At 48.9% G+C, this 18,005-nt stretch overlaps 1 pseudogene; it reads right to left on the bottom strand.

The window, feature by feature from the left end:
* Window positions 1–3,000: 3,000 nt before the first annotated feature.
* LOC122117012 lies at window positions 3,001–3,100 on the bottom strand (annotated as a pseudogene).
* Between the last annotated feature and the right edge of the window lie 14,905 nt (window positions 3,101–18,005).

Raw genomic sequence — 18,005 nt, 5'->3', positions numbered from 1 at the left:
GTGGACTTCAAACTACCATCCTTAGATTGTAGCCTCCTAAGTAGCTAGGATTACAGGTGCCTAGCTCCTTTCCCCAGATTTTAAAGCAGAAAAGCAGGTGGGTCAGACCTGGGCATGCCTGGCAGCCCAGCAGAGGCCAGATTCCAGTGAGACTAGCTTGTGTCTAGTTATTCTCCTTTTCTTTCTGTTCAGGACACAGAAGTGCATCATAATGTCCCTTCATTCTCAGGGTGCTGCAGGTTGAGTACAGCTGGGTTTTACTGTGCCTTACGGCAGAGAAGCTTCTCTTTAGAAGCTCTTTTGAAGTTCCCAAGGCAGCCTGTCATTCCCCTGCAGCTCTAGCAGCAGTGCAGAAAGTAGGTGGCTACTTCACAGTGATAGTAAAGATGGCTGAGGGGATTGGTCATGCTTTCCCCCATGGTAACAAACACAGCTACTTAACCTCTCTGAAGACTCCATCTCTCTGAATCTGGCTTCTAAATGGTACATAGAAATAATACCCCCAAGCGCAGAGTTGATAACAAAAGATAAACGTTTGAATACAAGCACCCTGCCATGAGAAGGAAATAGTCATTCAACCAAGATTTCTTTTGTGGGTTGCATCAGGCTTCGGCCGAGTCACTGACATTTTTCTCTGTGTGCTAACTTGGGAAACTAAGCTTTCAACTGATAGGATATGTTCGGAGAGATGGGAGCGTGGGGTGGACACGGAACTGCACATGGCTAAGCTTCGCTTGCCTGGTGTTCATGTCACACACCTACAAATGAGCGTCTGTCTTGTCCCTAAATGCTCACCAGCACAGCTTCTCACTACTGACTGGGTACTGAATTGGTGCCTAGAATTCTAGATTTTTGTTCAAAGTCAATGACTTTCTCTCTTTTTCCTCTTAGCGCATCTAATTTCATTTTGTAGGTAGACAGCTCAGCCTTGTGGATTTTAAATGAATGAGGAAAAACTACATATCTATAAAAAAAATAATTCTACAGTATTTTAGAGACTGGTTATGTCAGCAAGCCAGAAAAATAATGATCAGGCATATAGACAAAAATGAAAATGACAGCCAGGTGCTGCTAGTAACCTGTGCCTATAATCCTAGTTACTCAGAAGACTGAGCTCTGTCTGGCTCAAGGCTAAGGCAGAAAAGTTCATGAGACTCCATTTCCAAAATAACCACCAGACAGCATGCCTGGAGCCATGGCTCAAGTGGTAGAGCTCCAGCCAAGCAACCAACCAAAGCAAGATCCTGACTTCAAATCCCAGGACCTGAAAAAAAGACATCCACTTGATAAAGTAGCTATAGATAAGCCCAGTCACAAAATTAGAAGAGGAATGGTGGCTAGCTCACAGCCTTCTCATTGCTTTACATAAAACAACTTGTTTCAGTCCCCATTACAGCAACAAGTTGGAAAGGTAAAATATTGGATAACCTGACTATGACACACAAAAGGGACAGCCAGAAGGAGAAGGGAGAAACCCACAGCCTGACAGAAGAGCCAGTCAAGAGGTTTCACACCCAGTGTAGCCAGCCACTTAGCTGTATGAGCCAAGCAAGGTGCTTGCCTGCTTGGAAGGCTCCTCTATAAAACCACATCAGGCTTTCCTTTCAGCCTGGACAGAGGCTCCTCTTGCCTCTTTGTAACTGTTCTTCAGAACCTGCCTCAGACTGCCTTGGGGTCCAGCAAAAGAGAACCGACTTGCTCTTCTCCCTGTTTATGAGAAATATGGAACTAAACCAATTAACAGGCAGCTTGCTCCTGAACAGGGTTTGCAGTACCAGAATAGACACCATGCTGCCACTTTCTCAAAATCCTTAACACAAAGACTTGTAAAAATATTAACAAGGGGCTGGGAAGGTGGCTCAGTGGTAGAGCGCTTGCCTTGCATGCCTGAGGCCCTGGGTTTGGTTCCTCAGCACCACCTAAGCAAAAAGAAAAAAAGGCGAAAGTAGTACTGTGGTTCAAGTGGTAGAGTGCTAGCCTTGAGCACAGAGAAGCTCAGGGACAGTGCCCAGGCTGAGTTCAAGCCCCAGGACCACTAAAAACAACAACAACTTTCAGCTTGACTAGAAGTCCAAGTGCAGAGCACCTGCTTAGCATACATGAAGCCCTGGGTTGATCCTCAATACTGAAGAGAAATACTGAAAAACTGAAAAAATCAGTTTGCAGGTACTATGTCTTATTCCTAAAGATAAGAACCCCATCATCAGAAAAGTGTTACATCAGCTTGGCATAGTGGCTCATGCCTGTCATCCTAAGACCCTATTCAAAAGACAGCTAAACCAAGGACTGGGAGTATGGCTCATGTGGTAAGAGTATCTGACTAGTAAACACGAGGCCCTGAGTTCAAACTCCAGTATAGGAAGGGAGGGAAGGAAGGAAAGAAGGAAGGAAGGAAGGAAGGGAAGGAAGGAAGGAAGAAAGGAAAGAAGGAAGGAAGGAAGGGAAGGAAGGAAAGAAGGAAGGAAGGAAGGAAGGGAAGGAAGGAAGGAAGAAAGGAAGGAAGGAAGGGAAGGAAGGAAAGAAGGAAGGAAGGAAGGAAGGGAAGGAAGGAAAGAAGGAAGGAAGGAAGGGAGGAAGGGGAGGAAGGGAGGAAGGAAGATAGAAAGGCAACCCTGTTGAGTGAAGAGCAAATGATGTGAAGGCTGCAGTCCTAACAAATCCCAAAGGTCAGAGAGAGGGAGATGGGGGAAGCCATGGCCTGGTGCATGGGGACAGCATGTGCATGTGTGCGTATGTGTGCGTGTGACAGGCGGACAGGCACACATGGATGGATGATTTGGTTTAAGTAAAGCATCATCCATCCCATTAAATTAATATGGCTAAGACAAATTTAATTCACTTAGTACTTTTGTGTGGTTTTAATTTGTATGCTTGTTTTGGTTTCGTGGTTGTAGGAGAGCTATAAACCATTTATATTTAGGGGTGTTTAACAATAAAATATGCTTAAGAGTGAAAATGAGTGGTGCAATAGGATATATGGAGCTTTTAGACAAATAAATGAAAAGTGAGGAATGCCCCCCAATTTGCATGTCATTTTTGCATAGGAGCCATGCTCATCTTCTCTGTATCTTACTAAGTTTGGTTAAGTGCTGCAGAAGCAAGTACCATATACAACAATTCTTTTTTTTTTAATTTTGATACCAGTACTGGGGCTTGAACTTAGGTCCTGGGCACTGTCCCTGAGCTTTTGTGCTCAAGGTTGACTCACTTTCACTTGAACCACCGCTCCACTTCTGCCTTTTTTGGTGGTTAATTGGAGATAAGCGTCTCACAGACTTTCCTGCCTGGGCTGGCTTGGAACCTCGATCCTCAGATCTCAGCCTCCTGAGTAGCTAGGATTACTGGCTTGAGCCACTGGAGCCTTACGTGAACAATTCTTCCTTGAAGTTGTCCACCATCTCTCCCCCTCTCCCTGCCTGATAAAAACAATGACTCAGGAGGAAATTTAAGGAGGTTTTCCCTCAGTGTTGAGGCAGACCTGTCCATCTAGGCAACAGGAAGTAGGTGCTCACAGGAGGAGCTGAATTTACCTATCCTGAACCTTGGTCTTTGTTCTAGCTCCATAGAGCAGTGTTCTAAATCATTAACCTCACTCACCTTGGGGTCCAGGCTTCCTCCCTTCATCCCTGAGAGAGGTCAAGCAGAAAAAGGAGCTTTGGATCCTGCTGGTGGAATATCCACCAGACCCACTGACCACTTTCAGAAACAAATGGTGCCTCTGCTACCATTATTATGCCAAAAGTGTCCATCTTTCGCTTCCCTTGGCTCTGATCCCAAAACCCCACTCTGTGTCTGGCTTCAGTATGTGCCAGGCCCCAGGAAGAAAATGGAGAAGGAAAGAGCCAATCTAGCATAGGCTTATTAGGCAACATTACAAATAAAAACAAGTTTTTAACCACGGGACAGGAGGGCTGCAGGAATGTTTAACTGTAAAAGAATCTGTACATTTTGTATGGTGGTGGAGGTCTCATGATGGATTTTGTACTTGATCTTCAGGGCAATGGGAAATCTCCAAAGGATCTTAAGCAAGGAGAATGGCATGTTCTAGTAAATGTGTTTAAAAGAACACAGTATGAGAAACATCTTATAATAATAGCAATGTAAAATGGTTACATGAATCTTTCTGCACACATCAGTTATGAAATCTGGATTCTCTGTGTGTGTGTACACATTTGAGACATGGTATGGCACTTTATGGACAGGCTGGCCTTCAACTGACCGCATAGCCCAAGCTGCCTCAAACTCATGATTTTCTTGCCTCTGCCTCCCAAGTGCTTGGATTATACATGGCACCACTGTGCCCAACTGGGTCAACAAAAGAATAAGACCTACTTTGCCTGAGGGATATACTCTAACTGCAGGATGAATTAGGAAGATGGAATATGCAAATCTGAGACAACAGTTCTTTATCTGTCCTGAGAACTTGAGAATAAGGATATTACTAGGCAAAAAGAGTATTTGTAACAATAATAAAAAGCTCAATATGTTGAAAAGTATAAGAATGGTAAATGTATGTGTTAAATGGATAGTTTATTGTATATAGAATATGCCTCAGTTAAGTTGATTTTTGCTCATTTCTTTCCAGATAGAGTCTCACTATGTAGCACTCAGGCTGACCTCAAACTCATGATCCTCCTATCCGTGTCTCCTTAATCTTGGGATTATAGGTGTACACCATCATTCCCTGCTTGATTTTTATAGCAATTTTTATTGTGATTAAGTGATAACATAAATTTCACAAATTTCACAGTATTGTGGGATAGTGATACTTAGTTAAAGTCACAAACACATTCTAACCTTCATGGGGCAAATTGTCTTTATCATTGTCTATAAAGTTTGTGAATTCTATGAGCTGTGACAATACAGCTATTTCTTTCACATCGGGTGATACGCACATTTCTTTCCTTTTCCTTAGTGTCAGCTGTTTCCTTTCTCTGCTCATTCCCTCCCTCCTATCACTGCCATTGAGTTGCTTAGATTGTTTTGATCAATGTCCAGTGCAGCTGATGGGTCCCGCTGTTATATGTTTTCCCCTGTTTCCCTGTTTCTGCTTGATTTTTTTTTTTTAAAGAAAGTGGAGTGGATGCTGGGGTGGAAGAGTAGTCAGGGAAGTATCCTGGCTCAAGATACTGGGGCTTTGGAGCAAAGAGGAAAGGCAGATGGAAACAGATTCCGATGTCAGAAATGGATGTGGTAGGCTTGAAAGGCCTATGGAACTTGAAAGGAAACATTGGTGGCCAGATGTGCAGAAGAGAGGGCAGAGTGTTCATAGAACTGAGCTTCCTTTGGGGATGCAAATGTGCAAGAAAGAGGGGAGAAAATCTATCCTAGGGGACTAAGAAAAAAAAACTGTCCAGAGAGCCAGGAAGGAGCTAAGGAATCAAGAGGAAATCGGAGAGCCGAGTAGTAGCTCACACCTGTAATCCCAGCTACTTGGGATAATGAAGCAGGAGGACCACTTGAGCTCAAAAGCCTGGACAGCACAGGAAATCCCATGTTAAAACACATACATACAGTAAGAGAGAGAGAGAGAGAGACAGAGACAGAGACAGAGAGACAGAGAGACACAGAGTCACAGAGAGACAGAGACAGAGACAGAGACAGACAGAGACAGACAGAGGCAGACAGAGAGAGAAACAGCGACAGAGAGAAAAGGAGTTTTGAGAAGCAAGTGTGGTCAGCAGTAAGCAATGCACTGAGAAGTCCAGTCTAAGCCTGGAGCTGTGGGAGGCAGAAGATGGGAGCCAGGCATCTGCCTCAGGGGATGATGGGTAAGTCCTGGAGAGTGCTGAGGAGTTTCAGTGTGGCCCTTGCCACACCCTTAACCAGGCATGCTTACCAGGTAGGCAGGCAGCTGGCCAACACTCTCTGAGCCAATCCTTAGTGATCAGCCTCCGCTGCTTGGTCCTTGGGACATAGAGAAGACTCTCCTGGCTCTTACCCTGGGGCTCCCAGTCTGGAACATGTGGGTGTATAACAAGGAGCAATGGTTGGTTCAAGCTGAGACAAATGAAGAGGAAGGAGTGCGGGCTTTCCCGACAGTGAGTGCGAGGGCTATAGGTAGATGATGCAGGACACCAGGAGGCAGACACTCATTCTGCACAAGCTTTCTCAGTGCCGTGGCTGGCCAGGGTGCGAGAGCCTTCCTGGCGAGGGGACAAGCACTCATCTACGGAGTGTGGACAGGTGTGGGGGCCGAGGCTGAGCGCAGAGAGGAGGGAGGCCGCAGGAGGCTGACAACAGCAGCACACTGGCCTTTGAGCCAATCACTGCTGTCCGCCTTGCCAGGTTCATTTCCTACATGCTGCACTCGGGGGATTCCCTGGGCCACGTGCAGCCCAGCTGCAGAGGCTGGGGGGCTGGACCCACATCTGCTTCTACATAACCCCTGCTCTCCTGGCCCTTTCCAGAGAGGTACTACCTGCTAAGCTGTCCTCCAGCACGAAGAGGCCTAGAGAGGAAGGTGTGCAGGCTATGGAGGAGGAAGTGTACAGACACAGCTTCCTAGATGCCTGGGTTGAGGAGGTTCCAAACTACAGGCAGAGAATTAGCAATGATTAGAGGAGGGTATGAGCAGAGAGGCAGCAATCTGATAAATTACATTTGGTGCAGTTGCCATAGAAATGGCCAGTGCATTTACCAAGTGCATCCTTGACAGGACTCAAACAGAGAGAACCAAAGCTGCCCCTTAAGCACTTCCACAAGCTGATGGCTTTTTGTTTTGTGCCAGTATTGGGGCTTGAATGCAAGGTCTGGGCAGTGTCCCTTAGCTTTTTATGCTTCGGGTTGGAGCTTGAGCCACACTCCCACCTCTGACCTTTTGGTGGTTAATTGGAGATCAGAGTCTCATGGACTTTCCTGCCCCAGCTGACTTCAAACCTCAACCTTCAGAGATTGAGAAGCTAAGATTACAAGTATCAGCCACTGGAACCCGACTCACAAGCGGATGTTAAGACACCATAGGGCAGCGTGGGCTCTGTCCATTCCAAACTTTGCTTCCCTCCTACTTTCTGGGTATGTTGGATATGCTGAACCCACAGGATGCCATTGGTTCTCCCCATGGTGTCATGATGCTGGGTGAGAGAGGAATATTTTGTAGCTGCTCCACACTAGCAGTGACAGAGCTGTGGATACAAATAACTGTGACCATACGAATGCATCTAAACCAGAGGCTCTGTTGCTCCGCTCTCTCCCAGCCCAATGCCCAAATATCTACAGCTGCTTTGGAGAAGAATACACTAAGCAGGTCAGGGTAGAGAGACAGGAGTCTTTTTTTAATAAGTTTTTTATTGTGAAAATACTGTACAGAGGGGTTACAGTTACATGAGTAAGGTAATGAGCACATTTCTTATCAAGCATTGTTGCCTCCTCCTTTGTTTTTCCCCTAGCATCCCTTCCCTCCCCAACTCCTCAACTACACTCCCCTGCCCCCACCTAAGTTGTAAAGTTCATTTTTCAACATAGTGCCTTGTACATCTCATTGTTGCAATGGGTCCACCTGTATCCCTATTTAAACATTTTATTTTTTCCCTTCCCCTCCTCAAATTATACCAACATCAAATACAGTGAAAACAGGGGTTTGCATTTGTGGGGAAGGAACATACAAAGCAACAAAAAAAATCACATGGTACCTTATAAATACGTTAGAAACAATAGCAAGAAAGAAAAAAAAACCACTTGTGTCCCTATCTTGGGGTTCATTTTGCCTAACTTCATTTTATCTGGTCATATGTACATAGCTTTTGACCTTTTCTACTTGTCCCAGACATATACTAGTTATTGCAAATAAGGGAAACCATTGGACCTATGTTTGTTTGGACCTGGCTTACTTCACTTAATATAATTTTTTCCAAGTCTTTCCATTTCCTAACAAATGGAGTGGTATTATTCTTTCTGATGGAGGCATAGAATTCCATTATATATATAACACATTTTCTTGATCCATTCATCTACTGATGGGCATCTGGGTTGGTTCCATATCTTAGCTATTGTAAATAATGCTGCAATAAACATAGTTGTGCTAGTAGCTTTAGTATAGCCTTATTTGTGATCACTTGGGTAAATACCCAAAAGTGGGATTGCTGGGTCATAAGGGAGCTCTTTGTGGAGTCTTTTGAGGAACCTCCATACTGCTTTCCAAAGTGGTTGAACAAGTTTACACTCCCAACAATGCAGTGGGGTTCCCTTTTGGCCACACTCCCCTCTAGCATCTGTTATTAGATTTCTTGATTATAACCATTCTAACTGGGGTGAGGTAGAATGCAAATGTTGTTTTGTTTTGCATTTCTTTTATGGCTAGAGAGGTTGAGCATTTCTTCATGTGTCTAATGGCCATTCTTATTTCCTCTTCAGAGAAGTTTCTCTTTAAGTATTAGGCCCACTTATTTATTTGGCAGTTGTTTCTTTTTTTTGGGGGGGGGGGTCCGGTCGTGGGGCCTGAACTCTGGGCCTGGGCACTGTCCCTCAGCTCTTCAGCTCAAGGCTAGTGCTCTACCACTTGAGCCACAGCGCCTCTTCCAGCTTTTTTCTTTTTGCTTATGTGGTGCTGAGGAATCGAACCCAGGGCCTCAGGCATGCAAGGCAAGCGCTCTACCACGGAGCCACCTTCCGAGCCCCTGGCAGTTGTTTCTTTGAGGATTTGTTGTTGGGGGATTTAATTTTTTGAGTTCCAAGTATATTTTAGATATGAGACCCTTGTCCATTGTACAGATAGTGAAGATCTTCCCCCAATCCGTGGGCTTTCTATTGATCTCACTAGCTATATCCTTTGCCATGCAGAAGCTCTGCAGCTTCATGCAATCACATCTGTCCAATCTTCTTTGATTTGTTGTGTTTCTGGGAGAGACAGGAGTCTTAACTGAGCACTGTTAAAACAGAAACATTGCCAGGTACCAGTGGCTTCTGCCTTTAATCCTAGCTACTCAGGAAGCTGAGTATGGTTCAAAGCCAGCTGGTACAGGAAAACCCATGAGACTCTTAACTCCAATTAAACACCAAAAGCTGGAAGTGGAGCTGTGGCTCAAGTGATAGAGCTCTAGCCTTTAACACAAAAGCTCAGGGACAGCACTGGGGTCCTGAGTTCAAGCCTCAGGACACACACATACACACACACACACACACACACACACACACACACATGCACGCGCACGCACACGCACACACATACACACACAGATGTGAACACATCACTAGTGCATCCTCTTTTTTTGCTCAAGGCTGGCACTCTATCACTTGAGCCACAGCTCCACTTTTAGCTTTTTGGTGGTTAATTGGAGATAAGAGCCTTACAGACTTTTCTGCCTGTTTACTTCAAATATGATCCTCAGATCCCAGCCTCCTGAGTTGCTAGGATTACAGGTATGAGCCACAGATGCCCAATATACATCTCTCTTTTCATCCCACTTTATAGATGAAGAAACCTGCTCAGAGAAAGGTAGTAGACAGGCCCAGAGCACCCAGTGATATGGGCATAGTTCCAAGGCAGGCTTTCTTCAAACTCATAGAGCCTCTCAGAGCCTGGAATATGGCAGGGAACTCAAAGTTTGAATCAGTGGCTTGGGTTGTGGTCTGTGTGACAATGCATTGAGAGCCCCTCCTCCATGAGCACTTTTATGTCACAAAAATTGGCATGAAACTATGCTTAGAGCCTAAGCAAGACTGGTTATAGAGAGAGCTGGGGCTTGCCTCTTTGGAGGGCCCTGACCAGGCTGAAATCGTCAGCTTCAGCTTCAGTATCTCCCAAAGCAGGTACAAAGGACCTAGACGGAGCCAGGCTTGGGTGCTGGCTGGCCTTTGGTCCCCTGGGTTGGCCTTCCCTGGGCATGCATGTATCATTCTTAAGTCAGGGCTGGTGGGTGCTGACCTATTTTCAGTTCCAGGTCCCTGGGCACTCAGGACAGATGACAGGGCCACCTTGTATAAGCTGCTTAGGAGCTGAATATGGGTAAAACTTTCTTAGTTTCTTTGTCTGCTACAGGGGATGACAGATCCTCCCTGGGTTGCTTTCCAGAGTCCCTTGTCGACTATGAAGTGCAGGGTATATGTATTATCACACAGGGCAATGGGGCCACTTTCCTCTGCATCTCATCCCCTACTATGCTTGGCTGCAGACTCTGCTGCCTTTTGTGTATCTATCCATCCATTTATCCATCAATTTATCCATCCACTGATCCATCTATTCATTGATCCAGCCAGCCAGCCAGCCATTTGTCCATCCTGCAGTGCCAAGCCCTGCCCAGGAACTGCAGCTAAGGCTGAATGGGCTGCCCCAGTGCAGACCCTATAGGCAACTTGGGGACACTGAGAGTTGACCTTGGTGGGGGGAGGGCGCACTCCATTTCCCAAATATGGGAAGTGATCATCAGACAGGAGCAGGAAGGGCTTTCTCTCATCCTCAGACCACTGTCTGCCCTCCAGGCCATCTATGCCCCTGCCCTGGCTAGCAGGACTTCTCTGGCTTAAGGTCCACTGGGACAGGGGCCAAGCCACCTCCCAGACAGGGGACAGCCTGGTCACTTCCCCAGTCCAAGGAGCAGGCAGGGGGCGGGAGGGGGCGGGTGCTGGGGATGGGGAGGGGTGCATGCAGCCCAGCCCAGCCCGCTGCTCCCCAGCGCAAGCATGATGTTATCTCTGGCCCAGGCTCGGCCCTCAGAGCAGGATGCGCCTTTCATTACCTCCCTCCCCTAGGACTGGCGCAGGCTTTTGGAGTTTCTCACACATGGATCAAGGGGCTGGGCCTGGCCAGAGGAGGCCCCCCAACTGAGACCGCCCCAAGCCTGCAACAGCCTGTAGTCAGACAGTCACAACCCTGAAGTGGGAGAGGGCCAGGTCTTGTGCGTGAGGGGGAGGGATGCAGGCACCGCTCCCCTGAAAGTCTGTCCCCCCCACCCCCTTCCTCTGTTCTGTTGTCCATAATCCTGGGCGCCCGTTCAAGGAATTCTCCACCCGTGTGTTAGTGATTTATTTAGACTCGCTCATCCAGCCCGCCCGGCGGGTGACAAACCCCCATTCCTCCCAGCCCCCAGCCCAGACCCCAGGGCCATTTTCATCTCCAGCAGGCAGTTTGGACTTGCTCCAGGCTGCCCCAGAAGGGAGGGGTTCTGTGGACTCTTCAGACTTTAAGAAGGCCTTAGAATCTCACTCTTGGGGGCCCAAGCAACCCCTAATGCTCTGTGGATCCTCCCTCTCAGTTCTGCTAGGCTCCCAGGCCAGCAAAATTGACAGGTAAGCTTGAAGAGCAAGAGACAGCCTTCTGCATCCTTCCACCCAATCTCCCCCTTGAGTAGATGACAGCTAGAGACCCAGAGAAAGGCCTAGGGAGGTCCAGGGCTCTCCCTTATTCTGTGTGTGTGTGTGTGTGTGTGTGTGTGTGTGTGTGTGTCTGTGTGCGCGCGTGTGTGTGCATGCACTCGTGTACGCACACTCATGTGCCAGTACAGAGGCTTGAACTCAGGGCCTAGGCTGGAAGCCTTAGCTCTTTTACTCTATTACTCTACCAGCACTCAGCTTCATGAAACATTTCTCTTTTTTTGGGTCCGGTCGTGGGGCCTGAACTCTGGGTCTGGGCGCTGTCCCTCAGCTCTTCACCTCAAGGCTAGCACTCTACCATTTGAGCCACAGTACCACTTCTGGCTTTTTTTTTCCTGCTTATATGGTGCTGAGGAATCGAACCCAGGGCCTCAGGCATACAAGGCAAGTGCTCTACCACTGAGCCACCTTCCCAGCCCTTCATGGAACATTTCTAAGCCTTTCCCTTATTAATATTATTAGCCTGGCTTTACGAGGATTTTGCTCTACTTTTAGGACTGTAAGCTTTGCATTCTATGGGCCCTCATATTCATTCTTTTTTGCTTCAAAAAATAAAATAATATAAAATAAAATGGAGACACAGAAGTTCCACATATGAGTTTTTGGTGGTTCATTGGAGATAGGAATCTCATAGACTTTCCTACCTGGACTGGCTTTGAACCTGAACACTCCTATCTCAACCTCTTGAGTAGCTACAATTACCATTATGAGACACCAGGACCAGTTCCTCTCCCCTATTCTTGAGCTTATCCAAGACCTCCCACAAGGATGTTTCATACAACAGCGAAGCTGAGACAGATGAGCACGCTGCACCATAAGCACCAGGCTGGGTTGAGAAGCTGAAGTCACTTCTCCTTATCATGGAGGTATGCCCTGCCTCCTTCAGTCCCACCTCCAACTCTCAGGGCTAGCTTCACCTCACCAGTGATGAAGGTCTATCAGCTTCCTCCTCCATGGAGGTAGGACCAGCATCCCTGTGCACATGCACTTTGGCACTGCAGTGGGATTACTATAGTGGGAGCATGGGAAGGGATCCAGGGCCCTCATACCACCTGCTACAGGAGAGCACAGTAGAGGACACTGAACTTTACCAGCCCTAGATCCTGAGGTCTGTGGTCCCTCAAAAGGCAGCAGGCAAAGAATTCTTGTGTTCCAACTCTTCTCCAAAATTCCTCTCTCTGAAAATGCAGCATGTGACCTAGAACCCTTGTGCATCTTCTTTCACTCAAACTTTGGAGCCAACTGTGATGTCTAAGGGAACATTTCTATGTGATCAAAGGAGACTTGGAGAGCTGAATGACCTATCAAAGACCACAGAGCCCCGGGGGGGGGGACACCTATGTCACCCTCCTGGCTTCTTGCTTGGCAAAGCTGCCTGATGCAGGGAGGGTCTGGACCAGGGCTGGCCAGCAGGCTGGCTCCATCCTCAGGGGTAGAAACTAGACTAGGGGAGGAGCAGGTGGCAATACTTTCTAAGACACAGAATTAGGAGCTTTGTAGCCACCCAGTGAGCCAATCATTGCCCCTCTCTGGACCTCAGTGTTCAAAGATGAGTCCTTGCCCATCTAGAGCACTTAGGCATCCATTGCAATAGGCCCTTCTATTGGCTGACTACTGCTGTGGCTAGTCATTAACCCCTGGAGGCATGGGCTTGTCTTTGGGATGGAATCTTTGATCCAGCCTTCAGAGGATCTAGTTCTCTGTGAGGAACCTCTAGAGCAATGCCCACTGGCCCTTCCTTCCACCCCTAGACCTGTGAAGTAGGGAGACTAAAGTCTTGCTTACTCACAAGGTGGAATGTGAAGAATAGACCCAGAATCTAGTAAGAACCAGAGGACAGTGACTTCCCAAGGTCACACAGCAATTATGTCTGATCCAGGGTTGCAAAGTCCGTCCTTATTCTAGTTCTTTCTCTATGAGGTCTGCAAGGGCTAGGCAAAGGGAAAGGCTTAGAAATGTTTGCCAGTGGCTCTCATCCATAATCCTAGCTACTCAGGAGGATGAGATCTGAGGATTGTGGTTCAAAGCCAGCTTAGGTGGGAAAGTTCATGAGACTCTTATCTCCAATTAACTACCAACAAGCTGGAAGTGAAGCTTGAGATTCAAGTGGTAGAGTTCTAGCCTTGAGCAAAAAACCTTGGGAACAGGCCCTTAGTTCAAGCCCCAGACCCAGCACGCGCACACACACACACACACACACACACACACACACACACACACACACACACACACACACACACAGAGGAAGGAAAGAAGGAAGGAAGGAAGGAAAGAAGGAAGGAAGGAAGGAAAGGAAGGAAGGAAGGAAGGAAGGAAGGAAGGAAGGAAGGAAGGAAGGAAGGAAGGAAGGAAGGAAATAAAAATGTTTCATGGAAGAGGAGCCAAATGGTGAGTGGAATCATGCAGACTTTAGAATCTGGGTATGAGCTTGCAGGCTGTGATGTTCTGCAGGATTGACCAGGGCCTGTCATGAAGCCACCTGCCAGCCCTCTGAGCAGAGCCACCCCTGGAAGCAGGGTGGAGGTGAGGGGGTAAGGACCTGATCTGTCATGGAAACATCTCTGCAGGCTGGAAGTGGTAGGGCAGCCTGGGAACCACAATGTCTTCTCCTAGTCTACTTCCTATACCCTCACTCAAACTAACCTTGGCAGAGTCCTTCCTTCCCCTCCTGGTGAGTATGGCTGTGATCAGAGGATGTCAGGATCAGAGCCAGACAGTCCAAAGGCAAGTACAGGCCTGTCTTGCAGCACCAGAGGTGGGCCTAGACTTGGGTGAAGTCACATGTGAGTCTTTATATACCAGCTGTACCCAGCCTGGCAGCCCCTCTCACACACACATTGGGTGACCCAGAATCTCATGTCTTGTCCACGTACTTACAAGTTAGTAACTTAGCTGTGCATGCATGCCTGTAATCCCAATAGTTAGGGAGCTGAGGTAGAAGAATTGGAAATTGAGCCCAGCCTGGGCTACATAGATCCTTACCTCAAAACAAACAACAATAAAGATAGTGTCTTTCTATGGCAGGGCTTAGGGAAGACAGGAAGATGGCCAAGACACCAGATCTGCCACCTGGCTACTGGTCTAAGTGCAGATGACGCAAAACCAGGCTGGCTCCTCGGAAGTGAAGTCCCTGGGCTCCCCTAGCAGCCGCTGGGGCTCATGGCTACAGGGCAAGAAGTCCACTGGAAACATAGACTCATTCGGGGGTGGAGGCACTAAAGGGGGAGCTGGGTTTCTGAGTCCCTGCCAAAAAGAGCCCCAGTCTGGGGCTCACACATTGGGTGACCCAGAACCTCATGTATTGGCACTCAAAACGAATGCCCAGAAATACACGTTTTCTGTGTCTGTTTTATATTCTATTATTTTATTTTTTGAAGAACAAAAAAGAATGAATATGAGGGCCGTAGATCTCAAAGCTTATAGCCCTAGAAATAGAGCATCATCCTTCTAAGGCCAATTCCCAAACAGAGCTGGGAGGGAGAATCACCTTCATTGAAAGACAGCCTGTAATCCTAGCCACTCAGGAGGCTGAGATTTGAGGGTTGAGGTTCAAAGGCAGCCCTGGTTAAGACAGTCCTTAACATTCTTATCTCCATATAACCACCAAATACTAGAAGGGGACTATAGCTAAAATGATAGAGTGCCAGCCTTGAGTAAAGTACCCAGGCCCTGAGTTCAGTATGAATCAATCCTGACACAAAGTGTGTGTGTGTGTGTGTGTGTGTGTGTGTGTGTGTATGGGGATGGAGGGGAAGAAAGTAGTGCAGGCCCCTTGAATTTTTTAAGTCTATCTCTCAAACTGGGATCCCCATGACTGTGTGCGATGCACACTGTCACTCTGAAGCTTGGACATTTCTTTGTAAACAAGGAGGAATGGGTGACTTTCCCCGCCGCCTCCCCCCCCCCACACACACACACTTTTCAGGACCCTGATGGGCTGGGATGGGTGCTGGACAGGCCCCAACCTCCAGACACAGTTCTTAGCAGCTCTCTGAAGGTTTGTTGACTACATGAATGAGGAAACAGCAGGGCAGGCTCCCTGACCTGTGGGCCCTTGTAGGGTCTTTACCATTCTGGCTGTAAGATGAGTGTGGTGCCCCCAGCCAGACCCCCACCCATGGTAGGGTAGTGTTGTAGGAGCATCATTAGAGGCCTGGCTGTGGATCACCTTCCTACTCAGCTTCCCCTGGTCAAGTTCAGGGTGAAGAGATGAGGTGAGACTTCCGGCCCACCCTAAGACCCCCCCAGGAGCCCAATTATTTACTGGAAACACTGAGGGATGCATTCTTGGCGGCTTCAGTGTGTGCGAATCAGCGCGACAATGCTTCTCAGCTCCAATCTGGTTTTGATCAGTTACAACCCAACAGGCGGCTTGTTAAATCTGAGTTGATGGGGCCTCTTTTCTGGAACCCAGTTCGGCCCCCTCCCACCTCAGGGCTGGATGGCCCCTCGGGGAACAGTGAGTCCCACCCACCCGTTTCACAGACAGATGGGGAGACAGAGGCCCACAGAAACCTTTCCAAACCCACTGTGGCCATTGTGGGTCCGGGAGAGCCAAGCTGGCTTGTGGGGAACTGGGGTCCTGGTGCTGTCTTAAGCAGATGATGAGGACCAGAGATGTTATGCTGGTATGCAGCACCCCACTGTCACCCCGGCCTTGCCTTCCACCCCCTCCCCCGGAGCCACATGGAGGCTTTTGTTACATTTCCCTGGACGTACCTCACCTTTGTGGCTGGGAGCCAGGCAGGATACTCAGACAGTAGAGGGCTTTTATGTCCTTGTGTGTGAAATATCGTGGGTGTCCAAGGCAATGACAAAGGCCTAACTCCACCAGAGTGCTGCACCCAGAAGGTTCCATTCTCTGAACCAGAATCTGCCATCCCAGTCTCATTCTCAGGCCCCTCCCCTCCTTTTTGAGGTCCCAGATACCAACTGGGGTCAGCAAGGTCAGTGGGCCTGGCCCAGCTACCCACCACTGCCTCCAGGCCCTTTGATCTGCCCAAGCCTTCTGAGGCTACAACCCACACTGGTGAGATCCAACACAGCTGGGTGTGCCCACTGGCATCCTGCTGAGGAATAAATGTCCATCATGCGGGCCCAAGCTCCCCAGCCTCAGCTCATCATGGCTCCTGGGCCTTGTGTCTGTTCCCCCCTGTTAGCTCTCCAGCCACACTGCCTCCTGCAGGTCCTTCAGGCCGAAGCCAAACCCACCAGTACGTGGACTGTTCCCCCAGGGTGTTCACACTGTCCCTGGCCACTGCTGGTGAAGCAAGGAGCATCTGTCTAGTGAAGACACGGAGGCTTGGAGCTTCAAAGTCCTTGGAAGGCTAATGTGTGCTGTGGGGCTTGGCCATAAGGATTCCAGAGGGTCAGGAAACCATGGATCAGGAGTGGAGGGGGGGGGGGGGATCTGGGGAGAAGATTGCATTTCATCCAAACTTCAGAGGGAGTGTTCAACTTTGGAGGTCTCTAACAGGCAGAACCGCCATGCCTGGAAGGACTTTTGAGGGTCACCGAACCCACCATCTGCTCGTTGGCAGCCTCCAGCCCTTGCTTGAACACCTCCAGGGACAGGGAGCTCCCTCCCTCCCACCTGTGACAGTCCTGGCCTGGTGAGACCCCCTCTAACTGGAAGACCCTCAGCCTCCCACACCCCACAGGTCCTCTCCAGGCAGGAGTCCAGGTATCTGGGGCTGGAGAGTCCAGGCTCAAGCCCTCAGGGTGGGCAGGAAGTAAAGTCTCACCTGCCAAGGTTTGATCCAACAAGCCCCTGCCCTCTCTGAGCTCCACTGGGGCCGAGGGGCTGACAGGCTGCTGCTGGCTCACTTCATGTGGCCACCGTGAGGGGATGTGGGAACCCTGGGTGACCTTTGGCTGCCCTCATTTCCCCGAGGATCACTGCACCAGGGCTTCTTCCAAGCACTGATTAGCAGCTGGGTTGCACCTGGTGGGCAGATGTTGACTTCTCTCACCCTGCTGGATCCTACGTGTGTGTGTGTGTGTGTGTGTGTGTGTGTGTGTACGCGCGTGCGTGCGAGCAAGAGTGTGTGGTGTGCACATGTATGTGACAGCATGCACTGGACGTAGCACACGAGTGAGGGTTACAAAGAGTCAGCACAACCTAATGTCCCCGGTGTCCCTCGGGGATTTAAAGTGAGCCACTATCCCACAGAAGATTTAAAACACACACACACACAAAAAAACCTAGGGAGGTCAGCCAGGAGCCCTCGATAGGGCTGGCTCCTAACCCTCCTAATCTTCCACCAGCCCCACTTAGGGTTGGGGGAGCCAGGGTGCAGATCCCCACCTTTCCTTGGGGCTGGCTTCTCTAGCAGACTCTGGCTGGGGGCAGGGGTGAGGGTATGGGGTGGGGGGAATTTTAGGAGAGATCTGGGAATGATTTGATAATTAGACAAGTGGCCTTGACAAGCAGCCTCTGTGGGGTCAATTAGTAATCCTGGGGGGCGGGAGGGGGAGTGTGCAGAGGGGCTGGCCACCTGCCAATCCATCCTCATCATTCCCTACTGCCCACTCATGCTCACTCCCGTCATCCCATGAGACCCACAGAAGGTCCCTGCTAGTACTTGTTAGGCCCCACCACCTCAGTCCTTCACCTTACCTCACTCAGTCAGAGCTGTCAGTGCACGGGACAGCTTTGACTGAGTAAGGTAAGGTGAAGGGTGGCTCTCTGCTCAGAC

This window comes from Dipodomys spectabilis, unplaced genomic scaffold, assembly GCF_019054845.1.
Source record: "Dipodomys spectabilis isolate Male_0828 unplaced genomic scaffold, ASM1905484v1 ptg000003l, whole genome shotgun sequence".
Taxonomy (NCBI): Eukaryota; Metazoa; Chordata; class Mammalia; order Rodentia; family Heteromyidae; genus Dipodomys; species Dipodomys spectabilis.
The sequence above is the reverse complement of the archived record's forward strand: the minus strand, read 5'-3'. Positions and strand labels throughout refer to the sequence as shown.